The sequence below is a fragment of the Bombina bombina genome, chromosome 12, assembly GCF_027579735.1.
Source record: "Bombina bombina isolate aBomBom1 chromosome 12, aBomBom1.pri, whole genome shotgun sequence".
Lineage (NCBI taxonomy): Eukaryota > Metazoa > Chordata > Amphibia > Anura > Bombinatoridae > Bombina > Bombina bombina.
In genome coordinates this window covers 147,064,498-147,088,657 of record NC_069510.1, presented here as the reverse complement: position 1 = coordinate 147,088,657, position 24,160 = coordinate 147,064,498, and the positions used below count along the sequence as shown (strand labels likewise).

The 24,160-nt window shown below is 42.0% G+C and overlaps 1 protein-coding gene across 1 annotated transcript in view; it reads left to right on the top strand.

Annotated features, from left to right (window-relative positions):
* The first annotated feature begins 1,920 nt into the window (after positions 1-1,920).
* RGS3 (regulator of G protein signaling 3) overlaps positions 1,921-24,160 on the top strand; it is a 1,044,909-nt gene continuing 1,022,669 nt past the window's right edge. The window contains exon 1 of the mRNA XM_053695840.1: positions 1,921-1,973. The gene's annotated coding sequence lies outside the window, so the exon portion shown is untranslated. The remainder of the gene's footprint in view (positions 1,974-24,160) is intronic.

The following is a 24,160-nucleotide window of genomic DNA, read 5'->3' as shown; positions in this document are numbered from 1 at the left end:
TGGTTCGTGCTTTGAAGTTTTACTTGCAAACAACCAAAGATTTCCGTCAAACGTCGTCTGTTGTCTATTCTGGAAAACCTAGAGGTCAAAAAGCTACGGCTACCTTTCTTTTTGGCTGAAAAGCATCATCCGTTTTGGCATACGAGACTGCTGGACAGCAGCCTCCTGAAAGGATTACAGCTCACTCTACTAGAGCGGTGGCTTCCACATGGGCTTTTAAAAATGATGCTTCTGTTGAACAGATTTGTAAGGATGCGACTTGGTCTTTGCTTCATACCTTTTCCAAATTTTACAAATTTGATACTTTTTGCTACTTACCTCTGTGATTACCTTGTATCTAAGCCTCTGCAGACTGTCCCTTATCTCAGTTATATTAATATTCTTTTTACCTCTGTAATTACCCTGTATCTAAGCCTCTGCAGACTGCTCCGTATCTGTTATATTAATATACTATTTACCTCTGTAATTACCCTGTATCTAAGCCTCTGCAGACTGCTCCGTATCTGTTATATTAATATACTATTTACCTCTTTGATTACCCTGTATCTAAGACTCTGCATACTGCCCCTTATCTCAGTTATATTGATATACTTTTTACCTCTGTGATTACCTTGTATCTAAACTTCAGCAAACTGCCCCTTATTTCAGTTCTTTTGACAGACTTGCATTTTAGCCAATCAGTGCTCACTCGCTAAATGCACGTTTGGGCTTAATGTTATCTATGTGAAATACATGAACTAATGCCCTCTAGAGGTGAAAAACTCAATAGGCATTCAGATTAGAGGCGGCCTTCAAGGTCTTAGAAATTAGCACATGAACCGCCTAAGTTTCTTTCATCTAAGAATACCAAGAGAACAAATAAAAATTAATGGTAAAAGTTAATTGGAAAGTTGTTTAAAATTACATGCCCTATTTGAATCATGAGGTTTTTTGATTTGACTGTCCCTTTAAGAAATTTAATTTTTAGTATACTTTTTAAATTACTTCTCCTTTAAATGTATATTAAACAGTAAATACATTCTAGACATAATGATGTATTCAAAGCAAAGATTAGCCTTAAAAAGTAGATGTATGTTTTACAATTATATTATTTGTTTAAATATTGAAAATAGATGTGTAAAGATTTTGTTACTATAAAATAATGGGTGCAGTTTTCTATATATCGCTGTTTGTGCAAACAAGGATGTGTTTAATCCTTTTTAGATTATCCTATGTTTGATTATCTGACATTTGTCTACAACAGGGGGAACAGATAAGGGGCACCTTAAAGGGACACTGAATCCAAATTTTTTCTTTCGTGATTCAGATAGAGCAGCAATTTTAAGTAACTTTCTAATTGACTCCTATTATCACAGTTTCTAAATTCTCTTGGTATCTTTATTTGAAAAGCAAGAATGTAAGTTTAGATGGCAGCCCATTTTTGGTGAACAACCTGGGTTGTTTCTGATTGGTGGATAAATTCACCCACCAATAAACAAGTGCTATACAGAGTTCTACACCAAAAATTAGCTGGCTCCTTCGCTTAGATGCCTTTTTCAAATAAAGATAGCAAAAGAACGACGAAAAATTGATAATCGGAGTAAATTAGAAAGTTACTTAAAATTGCTGCTCAATCTGAATCATGAAATAAAAAATTGGGATTCAGTGTCCCTTAGTTAAATACTTTATAGGAACACATTGGAAGTTAGAAAAACAATGTTCAGCGTTGTAACATAATAGTATATTGCACAGTTGTTGTGTTTTTTTACTTGATATAATTTGTACATTTTATGACTATTTCATTTACGGTGTAATATTCTTTGAAGCAAACCTGAGTTTTCATACTGTCAGATGACCACTAGAGGGATACACTGTGTCCGTCTTGTTTAGCAAAGTGCCGTGTCACTATTTTTTATATAATTTTTTTTACATTTATATTTCAGGGCAGTTGAAGCTGTCCATCCAGGCTAAGGACAATGCTATAACCGTACATGGTAAGCCTGCTTTTGTCTTGCAACAGTGCACTGAATATCTGAGCATAGGCAAATCACTGGGGTTTAAACATATGCATCTTTAGAAGTCTCTAAAGCACATTAATAATAAAAACAAATACTCTTACCTACCTACACACACACACATACTCTTACCTACCTACACACACACACACACATACTCTTACCTACCTACACACACACACACATACTCTTACCTACCTACACACACATACTCTTACCTACCTACACACACACATACTCTTACCTACCTACACACACACATACTCTTACCTACCTACACACACACATACTCTTACCTACCTACACACACACATACTCTTACCTACCTACACACACACACATACTCTTACCTACCTACACACACACACACATACTCTTACCTACCTACACACACACACACATACTCTTACCTACACACACACACACACACTCTTACCTACCTACACACACACACATACTCTTACCTACCTACACACACACACATACTCTTACCTACCTACACACACATACTCTTACCTACCTACACACACACATACTCTTACCTACCTACACACACACATACTCTTACCTACACACACACACATACTCTTACCTACCTACACACACACACATACTCTTACCTACCTACACACACACACATACTCTTACCTACCTACACACACACACACACACACACATACTCTTACCTACCTACACACACACACACACACACACATACTCTTACCTACCTACACACACACACACACACATACTCTTACCTACCTACACACACACATACTCACTCTTACCTACCTACACACACACATACTCACTCTTACCTACCTACACACACACACACATACTCTTACCTACCTACACACACACACACATACTCTTACCTACCTACACACACACACACATACTCTTACCTACCTACACACATACTCTTACCTACACATACTCTTACCTACCTACACGCGTGTGCGCGCACACACACACACACACACACACACGTTACTCCTACCTACACACACACGTTACTCCTACCTACACACACACACACACACACGTAACTCCTACCTACACACACACACACACACACACGTAACTCCTACCTACCTACACACACACTCAGCTCCTGCACGCGCACACACACTCAGCTCCTGCACGCGCACACACACTCAACTCCTGCACGCGCACACTCAACTCCTGCGCGCACTCTCAACTCCTGCGCGCGCGCAATAGAGAGATTATATAGTTATGTATGTTGATATATATTGCACTACTGGCAGCTAGCTGAACACATCTAGCTAGCCAATCACAAGAGACAAATGTGTGCAGGCACCCTAGCAGCTAGCTCCCACTAGTGTAGGATATGTGTGTGTTCTATTTTCAAATGTGCTTGATTTTCTTAAACAGGAAGTGTCCACAGCTGCATTAATTACTTTTGGGATTTCAGAACCTGGCCACCAGGAAGAGGCAAAGACACCCCAGCCGCCAAAGGCTTAAATACCTCCCCCACTTCCCTCATCCCCCAGTCATTCTTTACCTTTTGTCACAGGAGGTTGGCAGAGAAGTGTCAGAAGTTCGAGAGAGTCTCTTATGGAGGGTAGTACTCTTTCAAAATGGGACTGGAGTTTTAAGTTGTCCTGTCAGCCTCTCAGTGAGAGCATGGATGAAGGTTAGAGATTCCGGTAAGATTGTTTCATTTTACTTCAATATGTGAATGTGATAATGAGAAGGTAGGGTCCCAGTGGGACTTTTTTATCTTAAAATAGGAATCATGGGTTAATATCCCCTGAGGGGGATTATTGAACAGGGGGAACTTTAATCATGTTATGTGGTTATCTGCTGATGTGTAGTAATGCTTAGGCTCATGGCTTTTCAGAACATTACGGCCTTATCTATTTGCGCACTCTTTTTATGACTTGCACAGTGCACCTTGTGACCGAGTTCGGTTACGTTGTTTTTCACTTCCGTATTCTGTGTGGCGACAGTTTGCTCTTTGGTTGTCTGGTTCACAGGAGGTGGTGAGTGCCCCAGCCATTGGCCATGTAAAAAGGGTGCCAATTAGTATTTGTCATTTTTGTAAACCCAAGATGTAGGATTCTGATTTTTTTAGACACGGATGTCTCCGATGCAGAGAATGCGTCTTGTGACGAGTATGAAATGGCCCTGTTTATCCATGCCTATCCGTTATGTTTCCAGAGTACTCTCTTCTCCCGAATCGGGGTCCTTAGAGTGCGTTGAGCCATCCGCCCTCGAGGATTCTAGGTCCTGTGAGGCGCGTGTCCCAGAACTTTCCTTTGCTACACAAGCCGGTGTCCCTATGGCCTTTACTCCTCCGGAAGGTGGCTTGTTTCCTCCAGAGGTAACGGCACGGTTCCACATGGCCAGATCTATGGCGCTGGATCATTTCAGTGAAATATTTTTAAGATACTGTCCGTGTTCTTTCAACCAGGGCCCATCGGACGTGGGATCGCCCGATTCAGTTCGGCCTCCTGGGGAAGCGTGGATGGCAAGCTGGGTTAGACGTTTGGGGATGTAGCTAATCTCCTTCACTTCTCAGTTTCTTTCTTTTATGTATCGGTTCCAGTTTCTGAGCTTGGGTGAAGGGGGCCTCTGATCGACTGGTCCGGTTGGCGTACCCTTTTCTCCAACATTGGTGTGTCCGGTCCACGGCGTCATCCATTACTTGTGGGAATATTCTCTTCCCCAACAGGAAATGGCAAAGAGCACAGCAAAAGCTGTCCATATAGCCCCTCCTCAGGCTCCGCCCCCAGTCATTCTCTTTGCCACTCTGAACAAGTAGCATCTCCACGGAGATGGTGAAGAGTATGTGATGTTTAGTTGTAGTTTTTTATTCTTCTATCAAGAGTTTATTTTAAAATAGTGCCGGTTTGTACTATTTACTCTAAAACAGAAAGGATGAAGAGTTCTGTTTAAAAGAGGAGTATGCTTTTAGCAGCAGTAACTAAAATCAATTGCTGTTCCCACGCAGGACTGTTGAGCCCAGAGAACTTCAGTTGGGGGGAACAGTTTGCAGACTTTTCTGCTCAAGGTATGACTAGTCCATTTTCTAACAAGACTGTGTAATGCTAGAAGACTGTCATTTTCCCTCTTGGGGATCGGTAAGCCATTTTCTTAGACTCTTAACAGAATGAAGGCTTATTATGGGCTATACACTGGTTGACACTCTTATGGGCTAAATCGATTGCTTTATTTAAGTTTTTTTATGAAGTTTGAAGTGATATTTCTAAACTTTTAGTGTGGGGAACGTTTTTAGACGCCAGGCAGTCATTTAGACACCTTCCCAGTCAGGAAGGGCCTTTCACTATAGTAGGCAGAGCCTCATTTTCGCGCCATAATTGCGCAGTTTCTTTTGGATGCAGTGCATGCAGCTGCATGTGAGAGGGTCTGGTGATCATTGAAAACGTTCCTGGAAGGCTTAATTTGGTATCGTATAACCCCCAGGGACAGGTGAAGTCGCAGCAAACGCTGTGGCTGGGACTGTAGTGGGGTTAAAGTTGTTAATTGATTAAACGGCTCCGGTTTCCTCATTTAAGGGGTTAAAAGCTTGAAAATTGGGGTGCAATACTTTAAAAGCATTAAGACACTGTGGTGAAAATTTGGATCCCAGGAGTAGACAACTGGGAGGCAGATTACTTGAGTCGTCAGACTTTCCATCCGGGGGAGTGGGAACTCCACCCGGAGGTCTTTGCCCAGTTAACTCAATTATGGGGCATTCCAGACATGGATCTGATGGCGTCCCGTCAGAACATCAAGGTTCCTTGTTACGGGTCCAGATCCAGGGATCCCAAGGCGACTCTAGTGGATGCATTAGTGGCGCCTTGGTCGTTCAACCTAGCTTATGTATTTCCACCGTTTCCTCTCCTTCCCAGGCTCGTAGCCAGGATCAAACAGGAGAAGGCCTTGGTGATTCTTATAGCTCCTGCGTGGCCACGCAGGACTTGGTATGCAGACCTGGTGAATATGTCATCGGCTCCACCATGGAAGCTACCTTTGAGACAGGATCTTCTAGTACAAGGTCCATTCGAACATCCAAATCTAGTTTCTCTGCAGCTGACTGCTTGGAAATTGAATGCTTGATTTTATCCAAGCGTGGATTTTCAAATTCAGTGATAGATACTCTGGTCCAAGCCAGAAAACCTGTGACTAGAAAGATTTACCATAAAATATGGAAAAAATATATCTGTTGGTGTGAATCCAAGGGATTCTCCTGGAGTAAAATTAAAATTCCTAAGATTCTTTCCTTTCTCCAAGAGAGTTTGGATAAAGGGTTGTCAGCGAGTTCTCTAAAAGGACAGATTTCTGCTTTATCTGTTTTGTTACACAAACGCCTGGCAGCTGTGCCAGATGTAAAAGCTTTTGTACAGGCTTTGGTCAGAATCAAGCCTGTTTACAGACCCATGACTCCTCCTTGGCGTCTAAATTTAGTTCTTTCAGTTCTTCAAGGGGTTCCGTTTGAACCTTTACATTCCATAGATATCAAGTTACTATCTTGGAAAGTTCTGTTTTTGGTGGCTATTTCTTCTGCTAGAAGAGTTTCTGAATTATCTGCTTTGCAGTGTGATCCACCCTATCTGGTGTTCCATTCAGATAAGGTCGTTTTGCGTACTAAGCCTGGTTTTCTTCCAAAAGTTGTTTCCAACAAGAATATTAACCAGGAAATAGTTGTTCCTTCTCTGTGTCCGAATCCAGTTTCAAAGAAGGAACGTTTGTTACACAATTTAGATGTAGTTCGTACTTTAAAATTCTATTTAGAAGCAACAAAGGATTTTAGACAAACCTCATCTTTGTTTGTCGTTTACTCTGGTAAGAGGAGAGGATAAAAAGCTTCTGCTACCTCTTTCTGGCTGAAAAGCATTATCCAATTGGCTTATGAGACTGCCGGACGGCAGCCTCCTACTAGGGCTGTGGCTTCCACATGGGCCTTCAAGAACGAGGCTTCTGTTGATCAGATATGTAAGGCAGCGACTTGGTCTTCTCTGCACACTTTTGCCAAATTCTACAAATTTGATACTTTATGCTTCTTCGGAGGCTATTTTTGGGAGGTTTTGCAAGCCGTGGTGCCTTCCGTTTAGGTAACCTGATTTGCGCCCTCCCTTCATCCGTGTCCTAAAGCTTTGGTATTGGTTCCCACAATTAATGGATGACGCCATGGACCGGACACACCGTTGGAGAAAGTAATTTATCAGGTAAGCATAAATTCTGTTTTTCCGTGGTCGTTCACCCACGGGTGCTGCCTTTTTTATTTTTGATCCGGATAGGATGTATTTCATTTCTTTTACAAGATATGACGAGTCCACGGATTTCATCCTTACTTGTGGGAATAAACCTCCTGCTAGCAGGCAGTGGCAAAGAGCACCACAGCAGAGCTGTATATATAGCTCATCCCTTCCCCTCCTCCCCCAGTCATTCTCTTTGCCTGTGTTAGTGATAGGAAGAGGTAAAGTGAGGTGTTAGTTTAGATTCTTCAATCAAGAAGTTTGTTATTTTAAAATGGTGCCAAAGAGTACTAATTTTCTCAGGGAGAAATTGTCAGTGTATACCTTCCCAAGAGGAGTGGAGACATTTTATTTTTCTGCCCTGATGTTGATGATCTTAGCAAACGATCCATTCTGGTTCCCACAGAGCAGCTGAAGGTGGTGTAAAGAAAAATCTTCAGTGTGGAGAACGATGCCATGCTACAAGCTGCATTGAGGTATGTTCAGTCTTTGTTTCTGGGGAGACTTGATACATCAGAACAGACTGACAATATCCCTAGCTGGGGAGGGGTAAGCAGTATGCACTATAGGAAAATGGTGTACCTGGATTCCCTGTTATTTTCATTATATTACTAGTGTGGTATATCACTTTAAATATTATTATGTGGGCTGACGCTGGGAGATGCGGCTAGATTTTATGGCTGACTTGACAGACCTTACAATGTGAAGCGCTTATTGTGCAGAATGTGTATGTTGTGAGCACATGGCTGATCTATGGAGGACCGACATGTTTGGGTTTTTTCTACCCATGCGGGTCTCGGTAGGATAGGAGTTACGCCCACGGTGGGCGGGGCCTAATTTTCCACGCCCAGACGCGCAGTGTGTGTTCCGGATCAGTAGCAAGATCCTGAGGCACCGGTGGGGCCTGGCTCTGTTTGGTGATCGTAGTGGACAGAGAGGCTCAGAACGTTATTTCAGTGTGCCTTGGGGGCAGGGGCCAAGTTTTGTAATACATCGATATATTTGAAAAACCTGACATAATTTGATATATTATATATCCTAACAAGTGGTGCAATATATTTAAGCTAATTGGGACACATAGGGACAATTTTTATTGCTGAAATCGTCTTTTTGTCTAACAGAAAAATTGTTGCGCTTTTATTATTTAAAGGGGCAGTACACGTTTTTTGGTTTAAATACTTTAATATATGTTTTGACTTCAAAAGTACAATATATCAAGTAAAGAACGACTATTATTGCTATTGCTAGTCTGTTTAACATGTCTGACATTGAGGAATCTACTTGTTCTGTGTTTTAGATGCCTCTGTGGAACCCCCTCTTACTTTTTGTCCCTCATGCACTGAAAGGGCCTTACAATGTAAAGAGCAGATTTCTTTCATGTAATTAGCAAGAGTCCATGAGCTAGTGACGTATGGGATATACATTCCTACCAGGAGGGGCAAAGTTTCCCAAACCTCAAAATGCCTATAAATACACCCCTCACCACACCCACAAATCAGTTTTACAAACTTTGCCTCCTATGGAGGTGGTGAAGTAAGTTTGTGCTAGATTCTACGTTGATATGCGCTCCGTAGCAGGTTGGAGCCCGGTTTTCCTCTCAGCGTGCAGTGAATGTCAGAGGGATGTGAGGAGAGTATTGCCTATTTGAATTCAATGGTCTCCTTCTACGGGGTCTATTTCATAGGTTCTCTGTTATCGGTCGTAGAGATTAATCTCTTACCTCCCTTTTCAGATCGACGATATACTCTTATTTATATACCATTACCTCTGCTGATTTTCGTTTCAGTACTGGTTTGGCTTTCTACAACATGTAGATGAGTGTCCTGGGGTAAGTAAGTCTTATTTTCTGTGACACTCTAAGCTATGGTTGGGCACTTTTTTATAAAGTTCTAAATATATGTATTCAAACATTTATTTGCCTTGACTCAGGATGTTCAACATTCCTTATTTCAGACAGTAAGTTTCATATTTGGGATAATGCATATGAATAAATAAAAAAATTTCTTACCTTAAAAATGTGACTTTTTCCCTGTGGGCTGTTAGGCTCGCGGGGGCTGAAAATTCTTCATTTTATTGCGTCATTCTTGGCGCAGACTTTTTTGGCACAAATTTTTTTTTCTGTTTCCGGCGTCATACGTGTCGCCGGAAGTTGCGTCATTTTTGACGTTCTTTTGCGCCAAAAGTGTCGGCGTTCCGGATGTGGCGTCATTTTTGGCGCCAAAAGCATTTAGGCGCCAAATAATGTGGGTGTCATTTTTGGCGCTAAAAAAATATGGGCGTCACTATTGTCTCCACATTATTTAAGTCTCATTTTTTATTGCTTCTGGTTGCTAGAAGCTTGTTCACTGGCATTTTTTTCCCATTCCTGAAACTGTCATTTAAGGAATTTGATCAATTTTGCTTTATATGTTTTTTCTATTACATATTGCAAGATGTCCCACGTTGAAACTGAGTCAGAAGATACTTCTGGAAAATCGCTGCCTGGGGCTGGAGCTACCAAAGCTAAGTGTATCTACTGTAAACTTATGGTATCTGTTCCTCCAGCTGTTGTTTGTACTGTTTTGTCATGACAAACTTGTTAATGCAGATAATATTTCCTTTAGTGCTGTTACATTACCTGTTGCTGTTCTGTCAACATCTAATACTCGGAGTGTTCCTGATAGCATAAGAGATTTGTTTCTAAATCAATTAAGAAAGCTATGTCTGTTATTCCTCCTTCTAGTAAACGTAAAAAGTCTTTTAAAACTTCTCATTTTTCAGATGAATTTTTAAATGAACATCATCATTCTGATTCTGATAATGGTTCTTCTGGTTCAGAGGATTCTGTCTCAGAGGTTGATGCTGATAAATCTTCATATTTATTTCAATGGAATTTATTCGTTCTTTACTTAAAGAAGTCCTAATTGCATTAGAAATTGAGGATTCTGGTCCTCTTGATACTAAATCTAAACGTTTAGATAAGGTTTTTAAATCTCCTGTAGTTATTCCAGAAGTTTTTTCCTGTCCCTAGTGCTATTTCTGAAGTAATTTCCAGGGAATGGAATAATTTGGGTAATTCATTTACTCCTTCTAAATGTTTTAAGCAATTATATCCTGTGCCATCTGACAGATTAGAGTTTTGGGACAAAATCCCTAAAGTTGATGGGGCTGTCTCTACTCTTGTTAAGCGTACTACTATTCCTACGGCAGATGGTACTTCCTTTAAGGATCCTTTAGATAGGAAAATTGAATCCTTTCTAAGAAAAGCTTACTTATGTTCAGGTAATCTTCTTAGACCTGCTATATCTTTAGCGGATGTTGCTGCAGCTTCATCTTTTGGTTAGAAGCTTTAGCGCAACAAGTAACAGATCATAATTCTCATAGCATTTTTATTCTTCAACATGCTAATAATGTTATTTGTGATGCCATCTTTGATATCATTAGAGTTGATGTCAGGTATATGTCTCTAGCTATTTTAGCTAGAAGAGCTTTATGGCTTAAAACTTGGAATGCTGATATGTCTTCTAAGTCTACTCTGCTTTCCCTTTCTTTCCAGGGTAATTATCGTTTTCGTTCCTTTCATCACAACAAGGAACAAAAACCTTATCCTTCATCCTCAGGAGCGGTATCAGTTTGGAAACCATCTCCAGTCTGGAATAAATCCAAGCCTTTTAGAAAATCAAAGCCAGCTCCTAAGTCCACATGAAGGTGCGGCCCTCATTCCAGCTCAGCTGGTAGGGGGCAGATTACGTTTTTTCAAAGAAATTTGCATCAATTCCGTTCACAATCTTTGGATTCAGAACATTGTTTCAGAAGGGTACAGAATTGGCTTCAAGATAAGGCCTCCTGCAAAGAGATTTTTTCTTTCCCGTGTCCCAGTAAACCCAGCGAAGGCTCAAGCATTTCTGAAATGTGTTTCAGATCTAGAGTTGACTGGAGTAATTATGCCAGTTCCAGTTCTGGAACAGGGACTGGGGTTTTATTCAAATCTCTTCATTGTACCAAAGAAGGAAAATTCCTTCAGACCAGTTCTGGATCTAAAAATATTGAATCGTTATGTAAGGATACCAACATTCAAAATGGTAACTGTAAGGACTATCCTGCCTTTTGTTCAGCAAGGGCATTATATGTCTACTATAGATTTACAGGTTGCATATCTGCATATTCCGATTCATCCAGATCACTATCGGTTTCTGAGATTCTCTTTCCTAGACAAGCATTACCAGTTTGTGGCTCTGCCGTTTGGCCTAGCTACAGCTCCAAGAATTTTTACGAAGGTTCTCGGTGCCCTTCTGTCTGTAATCAGAGAACAGGGTATTGTGGTATTCCTTATTTGGACGATATCTTGGTACTTGCTCAGTCTTCACATTTAGCAGAATCTCATACGAATCGACTTGTGTTGTTTCTTCAACATCATGGTTGGAGGATCAATTTACCAAAAAGTTCATTGATTCCTCAGACTCAAGTAACCTTTTTAGGTTTTCAGATAGATTCAGTGTCCATGACTCTGTCCCTGACAGACAAGAGACGTCTAAAATTGATATCAGCTTGTCGAAACCTTCAGTCACAATCTTTCCCTTCGGTAGTCTTATGCATGGAAATTCTAGGTCTTATGACTGCGGCATCGGACGCGATCCCCTTTGCTCGTTTTCACATGCGGCCTCTTCAGCTCTATATGCTGAACCAGTGGTGCAGGGATTACACAAAGATATCTCAATCAATATCTTTCAAACCGATTGTACGACACTCTCTGACGTGGTGGACAGATCACCATCGTTTAATTCATGGGGCTTCTTTTGTTCTTCCGACCTGGACTGTAATTTCAACAGATACACGTCTTACAGGTTGGGGAGCTGTGTGGGGGTCTGTGACAGCACAAGGGGTTTGGGAATCTCAGGAGGTGAGATTACCGATCAATATTTTGGAACTCCGTGCAATTTTCAGAGCTCTTCAGTCTTGGCCTCTTCTGAAGAGAGAATCGTTCACAATGTCACAACTGTGGCATACATCAATCATCAAGGAGGGACTCACAGTCCTCTGGCTATGAAAGAAGTATCTCGAATTCTGGTATGGGCGGAATCCAGCTCCTGTCTAGTTTCTGTGGTTCTTATCCCAGGTATAGACAATTGGGAAGCGGATTATCTCAGTCGCCAAACGTTACATCCGGGCGAATGGTCTCTTCACCCAGAGGTATTTCTTCAGATTGTTCAAATGTGGGGACTTCCAGAAATAGATCTGATGGCTTCTCATCTAAACAAGAAACTTCCCAGGTATCTGTCCAGATCCAGGGATCCTCAAGCGGTAGCAGTGGATGCATTGTCACTTCCTTGGAAGTATCATCCTGTCTATATCTTTTCGCCTCTAGTTCTTCTTCCGAGAGTAAACTCCAAAATTCTGAAGGAATGCTCGTTTGTTCTGCTGGTAGCTCCAGCATGGCCTCACAGTTTTTGGTATGCGGATCTTGTCCGGATGGCCTCTTGCCAACCGTGGACTCTTCCGTTAAGACCAGACCTTCTGTCGCAAGGTCCTTTTTTTTCCATCAGGATCTCAAATCCTTAAATTTAAAGGTATGGAGATTGAACGCTTGATTCTTAGTCAAAGAGGTTTCTCTGACTCTGTGATTAATACTATGTTACAGGCTCGTAAATCTGTATCTAGGGAGATATATTATAGAGTCTGGAAGACTTATATTTCTTGGTGTCTTTCTCATCATTTTTCCTGGCATTCTTTTAGAATTCCGAGAATTTTACAGTTTCTTCAGGATGGTTTGGATAAAGGTTTGTCTGCAAGTTCCTTGAAAGGACAAATTTCTGCTCTTTCTGTTCTTTTTCACAGAAAGATTGCTAATCTTCCTGATATTCATTGTTTTGTACAAGCTTTGGTTCGTATAAAACCTGTCATTAAGTCAATTTCTCCTCCTTGGAGTTTGAATTTGGTTCTGAGGGCTCTTCAAGCTCCTCCGTTTGAACCTATGCATTCATTGGACATTTAATAACTTTCTTGGAAAGTTTTGTTCCTTTTGGCCATCTCTTCTGCCAGAAGAGTTTCTGAATTATCTGCTCTTTCTTGTGAGTCTCCTTTTCTGTTTTTTCACCAGGATAAGGCGGTGTTGCGAACTTCTTTTAAATTTTTACCTAAGGTTGTGAATTCCAACAACATTAGTAGAGAAATAGTGGTTCCTTCATTATGTCCTAATCCTAAGAATTCTAAGGAGAAATCATTGCATTCTTTGGATGTAGTTAGAGCTTTGAAATATTATGTTGAAGCTACTAAGAATTTCCGAAAGACTTCTAGTCTATTTGTTATCTTTTCCGGTTATAGGAAAGGTCAGAAGGCCTCTGCCATTTCTTTGGCATCTTGGTTGAAATCTTTAATTCATCATGCTTATGTCGAGTCGGGTAAAACTCCGCCTCAAAGGATTACAGCTCATTCTACTAGGTCAGTTTCTACTTCCTGGGCGTTTAGGAATGAAGCTTCGGTTGATCAGATTTGCAAAGCAGCAACTTGGTCTTCTTTGCATACTTTTACTAAATTCTACCATTTTGATGTGTTTTCTTCTTCTGAAGCTGTCTTTGGTGGAAAAGTACTTCAGGCAGCTGTTTCAGTTTGAATCTTCTGCTTATATTTTCAGTTTTTTTCTTTATAAGATTTAAACTTTATTTTTGGGTGTGGATTTTTGTGGAATTGGCTGTCTTTATTTTATCCCTCCCTCTCTAGTGACTCTTGCGTGGAAGATCCACATCTTGGGTAGTCATTATCCCATACGTCACTAGCTCATGGACTCTTGCTAATTACATGAAAGAAAACATAATTTATGTTAGAACTTACCTGATAAATTCATTTCTTTCATATTAGCAAGAGTCCATGAGGCCCACCCTTTTTTTGTGGTGGTTATGATTTTTTTTATATAAAGCACAATTATTCCAATTCCTTATATTTATGCTTCACACTTTTTTCTTATCACCCCACTTCTTGGCTATACGTTAAACTAATTTGTGGGTGTGGTGAGGGGTGTATTTATAGGCATTTTTAGGTTTGGGAAACTTTGCCCCTCCTGGTAGGAATGTATATCCCATACGTCACTAGCTCATGGACTCTTGCTAATATGAACAAAATGAATTTATCAGGTAAGTTCTTACATAAATTATGTTTTTATTTAAGGAAAGTGTGTCTAAGGATGATTCTGTCTGAGGAGAATCGGGGTATGCGGCCAAATTCTCCCCAAGCGTCACAACCTTAAACGCCCACCCAAGTGACCCCGGGTTCTTCAACCGAGTCTTAATTCATTTACCCTGCAAGATATGGCTGCAGTTATGTCAACTACCCTTACAGAGGTTTTATCTAAGTTGCCAGTGTTACAGGTCAGATTCAGTAGGACAGAAGTCAATGTGAATACTGAGTCCTCTAATGCTTTATTGGCTATTTCCGATGTACCCTCACAGGGATCTGATTTGGGGGTCAGGGAACTTCTGTCTGAGGGGGAAGTGTGTTTTCTCAGACAGATTCGGCCGTCATGTCTTTTAGATTTAAGCTTGAACACCTCCGCCTGCTACTTAGGGAGGTTTTAGCGACTGGATGACTGTGACTCTATTGTGGTACCACCAGAGAAATTGTGTAAAATGGACAAATACTTAGAGGTACCTGCTTACACTGATGCTTTCTGGTTTGACGCCTTAGAAGCGTGTCTTAAGACTGAGACTCCTTTAGAGGAAATTTTAGATAGAATTAAGGCTCTCAAGCTGGCTAATTCTTTTATCATAGATCCTGCCTTTCAAATTGCTACGTTGGCGGCTAAGAATGCCTGATTTGCCATTTTAGCGCGTAGAGCGTTATGGTTAAAATCTTGGTCTGCTGATATGTCATCTAAGTCAAAGCTTTTAGCTATTCCTTTCAAGGGTAAGACCTTATTCGGGCCTGACTTGAAGGAAATCATTTCTGACATTACTGGAGTAAGGGTCATCTCCTACCTAATATAAGACTGCTAAATTGAGGGGTAAACAAAATAATTTTCATTCCTTTCGGAACTTTAAAGGAGTCCCCTCTTCTTCCACGAAACAGGAAGGGAATTTTGCTCAGGCCAAGTCCGTCTGGAGACCCATCCAGACTTGGAACAAGGGTAAACAACCCAAGAAGCCCGCTGCTACTACCAAGACAGCATGAAGGTGCGGCCCCGATCCGGGACCGGATCTAGTAGGGGGCAGACTTTCTCTCTTTGCCCAGGCTTGGGTAAGAGATGTTCAGGACCCCTGGGCACTGGAAATCGTGACCCACGGGTATCAACTGGAATTCTAAAATTTTCACCCAAGAGGGAGATTTCTTCTTTCACGATTGTCTGTAGACCATATAAAAAGAGAGGCGTTCTTACGTTGTGATAAAGACCTCTCTACTATGGGAGTAATTCATCCCGTTCCAAGACTGGAACAGGGGCAGGGGTTTTACTCAAATCTTTTTGTGGTTCCCAAAAAAGAGGGAACGTTCAGGCCCATTGTAGATCTCAAGAGTCTAAGCAATTTTCTCAGAGTCCCATCTTTCAAGATGGAGACTATTCGAACAATCTTACCAATGATCCAGGAGGGTCAATATATGACTACCGTGGACTTGAAGGATACATACCTTCATATTCCTATCCACAAGGATCATTATCAGTACCTAAGGTTTGCCTTCCTGGACAAACCTTTTCAGTTCGTGGCTCTTCCCTTCGGGTTGGCCACAGCACCCAGGATCTTCACGAAGGTTCTAGGGTCACTTCTGGCGGTTCTCAGGCCGCGGGGCATTGCAGTGGCGCCTTATCTGGACGATATTCTGATCCAGGTGTCGACTTATCTGACAAAGTCTCATACAGACATTGATGGTGTCCTTTCTGAGAACTCACGGATGGAAGGTGAATCTAGAAAAGAGTTCACCAATTCCACAGACAAAGGTTCCCTTCTTGGTAACTCTGATAGATTCTATATCCATGAAGATTTTTCTGACCGAGGTCAAAGTCAAAGATTCTAAATACATGCCAAGCCCTTCAGTCCAATCCTCGGCCATCAGTGGCTCAGTGCATGGAGGTAATTGGATTGATGGTGGTGGCAATGGACATTCCGTTTGCTCTATTTCATCTCAGACCACTGCAACTGTGCATGCTCGGACAGTGCAATGGTGATTATGCAAATGTATCTCCTCAGATAAATCTGGACCAGGAGACCAGAGACTCTCTTCTTTGGTGGTTATCGCCGGATCATCTGTCCCAAGGGACGTGTTTCCGCAGACCTCGTGGGTGATAGTGACAACGGACGCAAGTCTGGGGTGCAGTCTGGAATTCCCTGAAGGCTCAGGGTGTGTGGACTCTCTACTTCCAATCAATATTCTAGAATTGAGAGCAATATTCAATGCGCTTCAGGCGTGGCCTCAGTTGGCTTCGGCCACATTCATCAGATTCCAGTCGGACAACATCACGACTGTGGCTTACATCAATCATTAGGGACGAACGAGGAGTTCCTTAGCGATGACAGAAGTATCCAAGATAATTCGATGGGTGGAGGCTCACTCTTGTTATCTGTCGGCAATCTACATCCCAGGAGTGGACAACTGGGAAGCTGACTTTTTAAGCCTACAGGCATTTCATCCGGGGGAGTGGGAACTCCATCCGGAGGTCTTTGCCTCCCTGATTCTCAGATGGGGCAGACCGGAATTGGATCTGATGGCATCTCGGCAGAATGCCAAGCTCCCAAGATATGGATCCAGGTCAAGGGATCCTCAGGCCGAACTAATAGATGCCTTGTCAGTGCCTTGGTCGTTCAACCTAGCTTATGTGTTTCCACCGTTTCCTCTCCTTCCCCGGGTGATTGCTTGGATCAAACAGGAGAGCTTCAGTAATTCTAATTGCGCCTGCGTGGCCTCGCAGGACTTGGTATGCAGATCTAGGGGACATGTCCTCTCTGCCTCTGTGGAAACTTCCATTGAGAAAGGACCTTCTCATTCAAGGTCCTTTCCAACATCCAAATCTAATTTCTCTGCAGCTGACTGCTTGGAGATTGAACGCTTGATTTTATCTAAGCGGGGGTTCTCTGATTCTGTTATTGATACTCTGATTCAGGCACGTAAGCCTGTTAATAGAAAGATTTATAATAAGATATGGCGTAAATATCTTTATTGGTGCGAATCCAAGAACTATTCATGGAGTAGTTAGGATTCCCAGGATTCTGTCTTTTCTCCAAGAAGGATTGGAGAAAGGGTTATCAGCAAGTTCCTTAAAGGGACAAATCTCTGCTTTGTCGATTTTACTTCAAACGTTTGGCAGATGTTCCAGACGTTCAGTCTTTTTGTCAGGCTTTGACCAGGATCAAGCCTGTTTTTAGACCAATCGCTCCACCATGGAGTTTGAATTTAGTTCTTAATGTTTTTCAAGGGGTTCCGTTTGAACCCATGCATTCCATAGATATTAAGTTGTTATCTTGGAAAGTTTTTTGTTTTTGGTTGCTATTTCTTCTGCTCGTAGAGTTTCTGAGCTTTCAGCGTTACAATGTGACTCAACTTTTCTTATCTTCCATTCTGATAAGTTGGTTTTACGTACCAAACCTTGTTTCCTTCCTAAGGTTGTTTCGAATAAGAATATTAATCAGGAAATTGTGGTTTCTTCATTATGTCCTAACCCTTCTTCTAAGAAGGAGCGTATGTTGCATAACTTGGAAGTAGTCCGTGCCTTAAAGTTTTACTTGCAGGCGACTAAGGATTTCCGTCAGTCATCTTCATTATTCATTGTTTTTTCTGGAAAGCGTAGAGGTCAGAAAGCTACGGCTACCTCTTTCTTTTTTGCTGAAGAGTATCATCCGTCTGGCGTATGAGACTGCTGGACAGCAGCATCCTGAAAGAATTACGGCTCATTCTACTAGGGCTGTGGCTTCCTCATGGGCATTTAAAAACGTTGCTTCTGTTGAACAGATTTGCAAGGCTGCAACTTGGTCGTCTCTTCACACTTTTTCCAAATTTGATACTTTTGCTTCTTCTGAGGCTGTTTTTGGGAGAAAGGTTCTTCAAGCAGTGGTGCCTTCCGTTTAGGTTCCTGTCTTATTCCTCCCTTTCATCTGTGTCCTGTAGCTTTGGTATTGTATCCCACAAGTAAGGATGAAATTTGTGGACTCGTCATATCTTGTAAAAGAAAAGGAGATTTATGCTTACCTGATAAATTTATTTCTTTTACGATATGACGAGTCCACGGCCCATCCTGTCATTTCTAAGACAGGTATGTACTTATTTTATTAATCTTCAGTCACCTCTGCACCTTTGGCTTTTCCTTTCTCTTCCTAATTTCTGTCGAATGACTGGGGGAGGAGGGTTAAGGGAGGAGCTATATATACAGCTCTCCTGTGGTGCTCTTTGCCACTTCCTGCTAGCAGGAGGTTTATTCCCACAAGTAAGGATGAAATCCGTGGACTCCTCATATCGTGAAAGAAATGAATTTATCAGGTAAGCATAAATTTCCTTTTTGTAGAAGCTCACGTCTGTTATAACTTCCGTTTTGGGAACGTTCTTTTTCTGGAACTGATACTTGATTTAGTGGTTGCATGGGCACTTCCTCGGAAGTTGCGCACTTTCGTTAAGACCGAGGTTATGTTTTCTAGTTCATATTATCGAACCTTCGGGTCGATTTTTCTTTGACCTTAGACAGTTCTGGAGTGTTCTTGTACCAGGCAGTTACTGGTCGAGCGCTATCTACTGTTCTTGGGTTCATGTCACCCTCGTGGTGCTGATTACCCTGTCGGCTTCTAAAATTTCTCTTATGGCCTATTTTTATGGACTCCGGGCTCGGATCCTTCTGCCAAGTATGGGGCCTAGGGCGTAAATCCAACGCTTCTGGAAAGAAGGTTGTGAGCTCCGATATAAGTTGTTTTTTTCTGGCAATTTGCTTGGGATGTGTGACCAACTTGTCATTGTGGTTCATAGGGTCCCTGGGGACTTGGAACCGAAGGTTTCCATTCCTTTGGAGTCTGGAGATGTGAATGACTTTCGGAGGTCTAGTATCCGGGTAGTGGACGTTTTGCGTTTTCACTTGCGGTATCTTCCGGATGACGACTCTTGTAGCCTAGTCGTATTCCTTTTGCGGTGGAAGTGTTTTCTCCTTCCCGTCCTTCTCCTTCCCGTCTTGGGTTGGGTCATCTGTTCTGGAAGTGCAGGCATGTCCTTCCTTTTCTCAGCGTTTCGTTTGGTCTAGTTTGTGGAACGTAATGCTCCCATTGTTCCATTTCAAAGAGGTCGGGAGACCGATCCTACAAGGATCTCTAGAGACTGTCGTCTTCTTAATATAAGAACTGCCCCTTGTCATACCATGGTCTTTAGACTCTCGAGTGGTATCCTTCGATCTTATTACAGATCTAGCCCTTTGGGCTTGAGCGTAAGAGGTCTGGGGTCAGTTAGTCTTTTGCCTGTCGGTGGTAAGGAAATTGACCGTTTATCTTGTCCAGCATGTGGGTCAGGTCGTTAGGCCTGTCTACATTGATTATCTTGCGATCCAAGATTACTGGTTGCCCATTTCCTAAACCGGTCAGGAGTTTTTTCAAACTTTTGGGTTTGCGGATGTTGCTAGTTACTTTACATCTAAGGTCTTTAGATGGCGGAAGGCTCTGTCTGGGGTGCGCTCCTAACCATAGGAGGTAACTTATGGCCTCCCCAGGAGGTTAGTTCCTTAGATCGGTTCCGTTTTTCGAGGACTCCGGTTTAGGACTATGTCTCTTGTCTGGAACGGGTATGGACGGTTCTGCTTAACCTTAGGGTTTGTTTCTCCTGTGTGTCCCTTTTGGAGGGGGTGGGGGATTTCTGACTCTCATGGGAGATTAATATCAGTCTGAGGATTCAGTTTGAGGTTTTCTGACGGGTCCCTACTTGTTTTCTGGGACATCTGATGCTACCTGGTAGACTCCAGTTGTTGTACGAACTGGGCTGGCAATCTTGACTGAGGGGTTTCGCCTATATTTTAGGGTGGTTACCGTTGCTTTAATCCTCTTCCTCTCACCTTAGGTGGGGGAGGGATTCTTGCATGTTCTCCTTGATTTGGAATGATCTCCGTATCTGTGAAGGGCCTGTGGGTCCTTGTTTTTCTCACCTCGTAGGGTTTTTTCCATTTTCTTGCATTCTCAGAATCACAGAATTGGATTCTGGTATCGGGATGCTGTGGGTCAGAGTGTTTTCTTCCCTTTTGGAGTGTTCCTCCTTTATGGAAGGCTGCAGTGTAGGGGTCCTTGGACCCGAGCACAAAGTTCCTGTCATGGCTCAGGGTAGCATGCCAGTTTTTAGTAGTAGTCAGAGTTCTACTCTGGGGTTTTGATTCCTCGTAGATCCATCCTTTTTCTTCCAAAGGTCTGAGACTCTTGTCTTCGGTCTTTCACTAGTCTTTGGGCTGGGACGGTTATCCTGGAAGGCCGTGGCTCAGTCTGGGTTTTTGTAGGGTGGACTGTTTACTTTTATTGAACCTGTACTCCCCTTTGGTGGGCGACTCTTGGTGCCCATCTCTCTACTGGCGGCGTCTGCTGCTGGGATGGGACGCTCCTTGGAATCCGGAATTTTCTGGTCGGGAGCTGTTAAGATTTTTCGCCACTTCTCGATGGGATGAGTCCTGCTATTGCTTAGGACAGCTTTGCTGCCTGGTGATTGGTCATCGTGAGTTTTTGCTCACAGGTGGTTCAGTGTCCTCTTGGAGAGCTCTTTTTTAAGCTGCTAGGACTGTTTTTCTGTCTCTGCTTTTTTATGCTTGTCTAGCCTTACTGTTTTCGACTTGTCTAGGTTGCAGGGAGGAACTCGCATTTTTTTGGAACACCATATGTGGTATGGTGCTGTGTCAGGGATATGAGGGTGGCCTTTCGGTCATCCTAGTAACATTTTCTCCTGACTATGGACTTATCTTCTGGCCCTTGTCCTTCTAGGGAGTGTGTTTCCCTGGGCAGTGGTCCTGTGGCAACCTTGTGTTGCTCTAAGTTTGATTTGATCTCGTGTTGGATGGTCCTTCGGATCTCTTATGGGGTCCTCTATTCTTCCTCTCGGGGGCAGATAGAGGTTTTTTGGTTTAAGTCGGGGATATTTTTTGTGTGAGTCGAGTGCCGCACGGCTGACTTCTCGGAGGCTTTGTGCTCAGCAGACTCTGGTTCTGAGTGGTCTCTAGCATGGCTTTGCAGGTTGTGTAACTCAGTGTTTTTCAACCAGTGTGCCGTGGCACATTAGTGTGCCGTGAGAGATCCTCAGTTGTGCCGCGGCAGACTGACAACAGTGCAGGGGTGTTTGTGAATGAATGTCAATATGTCATGTATAGATCCTGTATTAGGCTACAATGTGTGATTTTGTAAAATTTTGGGATGGTGGATTTTTTAATGTAAAAAAGTGTGCCACGGCAAAAAAAGGTTGCAAATCACTGGTGTAACTGATGAGTGGTTACCTGGGCTTCCGGTTTTTCCCTTGTCGTTTATAGTTTTTTGTAGGGTGTAATTTCAGGCTGTGGTGCCTTTCGAAGGGGCCGCCTTTTTGTACCCACCCTTTTGTTTGCATTCAGTGTCCTCTATCTTGGGTATTGTTTTCCCAAAAGTAATGAATGCAGCTGTGGACTCTTCCCGTTTAAGAAGGAAAACATAAATTATGCTTACCTGATAATTTTCTTTTCTTCTGACGGGAAGAGTCCACAGCTCCCGCCCGCGCTTTATTTATGGGGCGGCAGTATATTTCTGTGCTTCTGGCACCTTTTTCTCCCTGATATTTCTCCTACTGTTCCTTTTCCCTTGGCAGAATGACTGGGGGATGAGGGAAGTGGGGGAGGTATTTGAAGCCTTTGGCTGGGGGTGTCTTTGCCTCCTTTTGGTGGCCAGGTTCTGAATTCCCAAAAGTTATAAATGCAGCTGTGGACTCTTCCCGTCAAAAGAAAAAGAAATGATCAGGTAAGCATAATTTATGTTTCTTTGTTTCCCTTGTAAATTTAAGTGCCCTATCTGAATCATGCAACTTTAATTTTGGCTTTCCTATCACTTTAACACTAAAACAGTGATAACTGTTAATGGAATCATTGTGTTAATGCATGTATATTGCAAGTATGTTTCTATTCAAAGATGTAATTTATCTACATGCATTTACATTTTGACCGGAACTTCCCTTTAAATGTGGGCAACTTGTGAATACTCCATAAGAGCACAGCACAGAGGTGAAATAGCTCAATATAAAAACCATGTTTTGCTCCCTGCACTCAATGTTTACAAAAGTTATTTCCTGGATGCTCTTATTTAAAAACTTTATAATCCAGTTCTTATGAAGTAGGGACTCACATGAATTTACAAAGATGAAACAGTCTCCAAACTTGTTGTGGGAAACTAAGTATGGTTTATGTTCACATTTTGGCTTAAAAAATAAGTCTTTCTCAAGACCAAACTATCACCAAACCATGCACAAAATAAACAGTTAAAACACCCAGCATTTAAATCCAAACTCCACCCCCTTGTGAGTTAAATAGCGGCAAATGATGTCACGATTACACAGTTTTTCATGTAAATGGCAAGAGTCCATGAGCTAGTGACGTGGGATATAAATTCCAATTTCCTACCAGGAGGGGGCAAAGTTTTTCAAACCTCAAAATGCCTATAAATATACCTCCCACCACACACACACTTTAGTTTTACAAACATTGCCTCCTATGGAGGTGGTGAAGTAAGTTTGTACTTGATTTTTATGATTCTTCTATGATAAGCGCTTCTAAGCATTCTAAAGCCCAATTCCTCTGAGTACAGTGTTTGTCAGAGGGATGTGAAGAGAGTATTGCCTGTTGATTTTTATGGTTTCACTCATGGGAAATCTTTTCAAGGGCTCTCTGTTATCGGTCGTAGGGATTCATCTCCTACCTCACTTTTCAGATCGACGATATACTCTTATACTATTACCTCTGCTGATAGCCAAACCAGTACTGCTATATGTGGATGGGTGTCTTCAGTAAGTATGTATCATTATTTAAGACACTCTCAGCTATGTTTGGTGCTTTATGTATTATAACGTTTTAAATATATGTTTCTTTCATGTAATTAGCAAGAGTCCATGAGCTAGTGACGTATGGGATATACATTCCTACCAGGAGGGGCAAAGTTTCCCAAACCTTAAAATGCCTATAAATACACCCCTCACCACACCCACAAATCAGTTTTACAAACTTTGCCTCCAAGGGAGGTGGTGAAGTAAGTTTGTGCTAGATTCTACGTTGATATGCGCTCCGCAGCAAGTTGGAGCCCGGTTTTCCTCTCAGCGTGCAGTGAATGTCAGAGGGATGTGAGGAGAGTATTGCCTATTGAATGCAGTGATCTCCTTCTACGGGGTCTATTTCATAAGGTTCTCTGTTATCGGTCGTAGAGATTCATCTCTTACCTCCCTTTTCAGATCGACGATATACTCTTATATTTACCATTTCCTCTACTGATTCTCGTTTCAGTACTGGTTTGGCTTTCTACAAACATGTAGATGAGTGTCCTGGGGTAAGTAAGTCTTATTTTCTGTGACACTCTAAGCTATGGTTGGGCACTTTATTTATAAAGTTCTAAATATATGTATTCAAACATTTATTTGCCTTGACTCAGAATGTTCAACTTTCCTTATTTCCAGACAGTCAGTTTCATATTTGGGATTATGCTTTAATTATCATATTTTTCTTACCTCAAAAATTTGACTTTTTTCCCTGTGGGCTGTTAGGCTCGCGGGGGCTGAAAATGCTTCATTTTATTGCGTCATTCTTGGCGCGGACTTTTTTGGCGCAAAAATTCATTTCCGTTTCCGGCGTCATACGTGTCGCCGGAAGTTGCGTCATTTTTTTGACGTTATTTTGCGCCAAAAATGTCGGCGTTCCGGATGTGGCGTCATTTTTGGCGCCAAAAGCATTTAGGCGCCAAATAATGTGGGCGTCTTATTTGGCGCCAAAAAATATGGGCGTCGCTTTTGTCTCCACATTATTTCAGTCTCATTTTT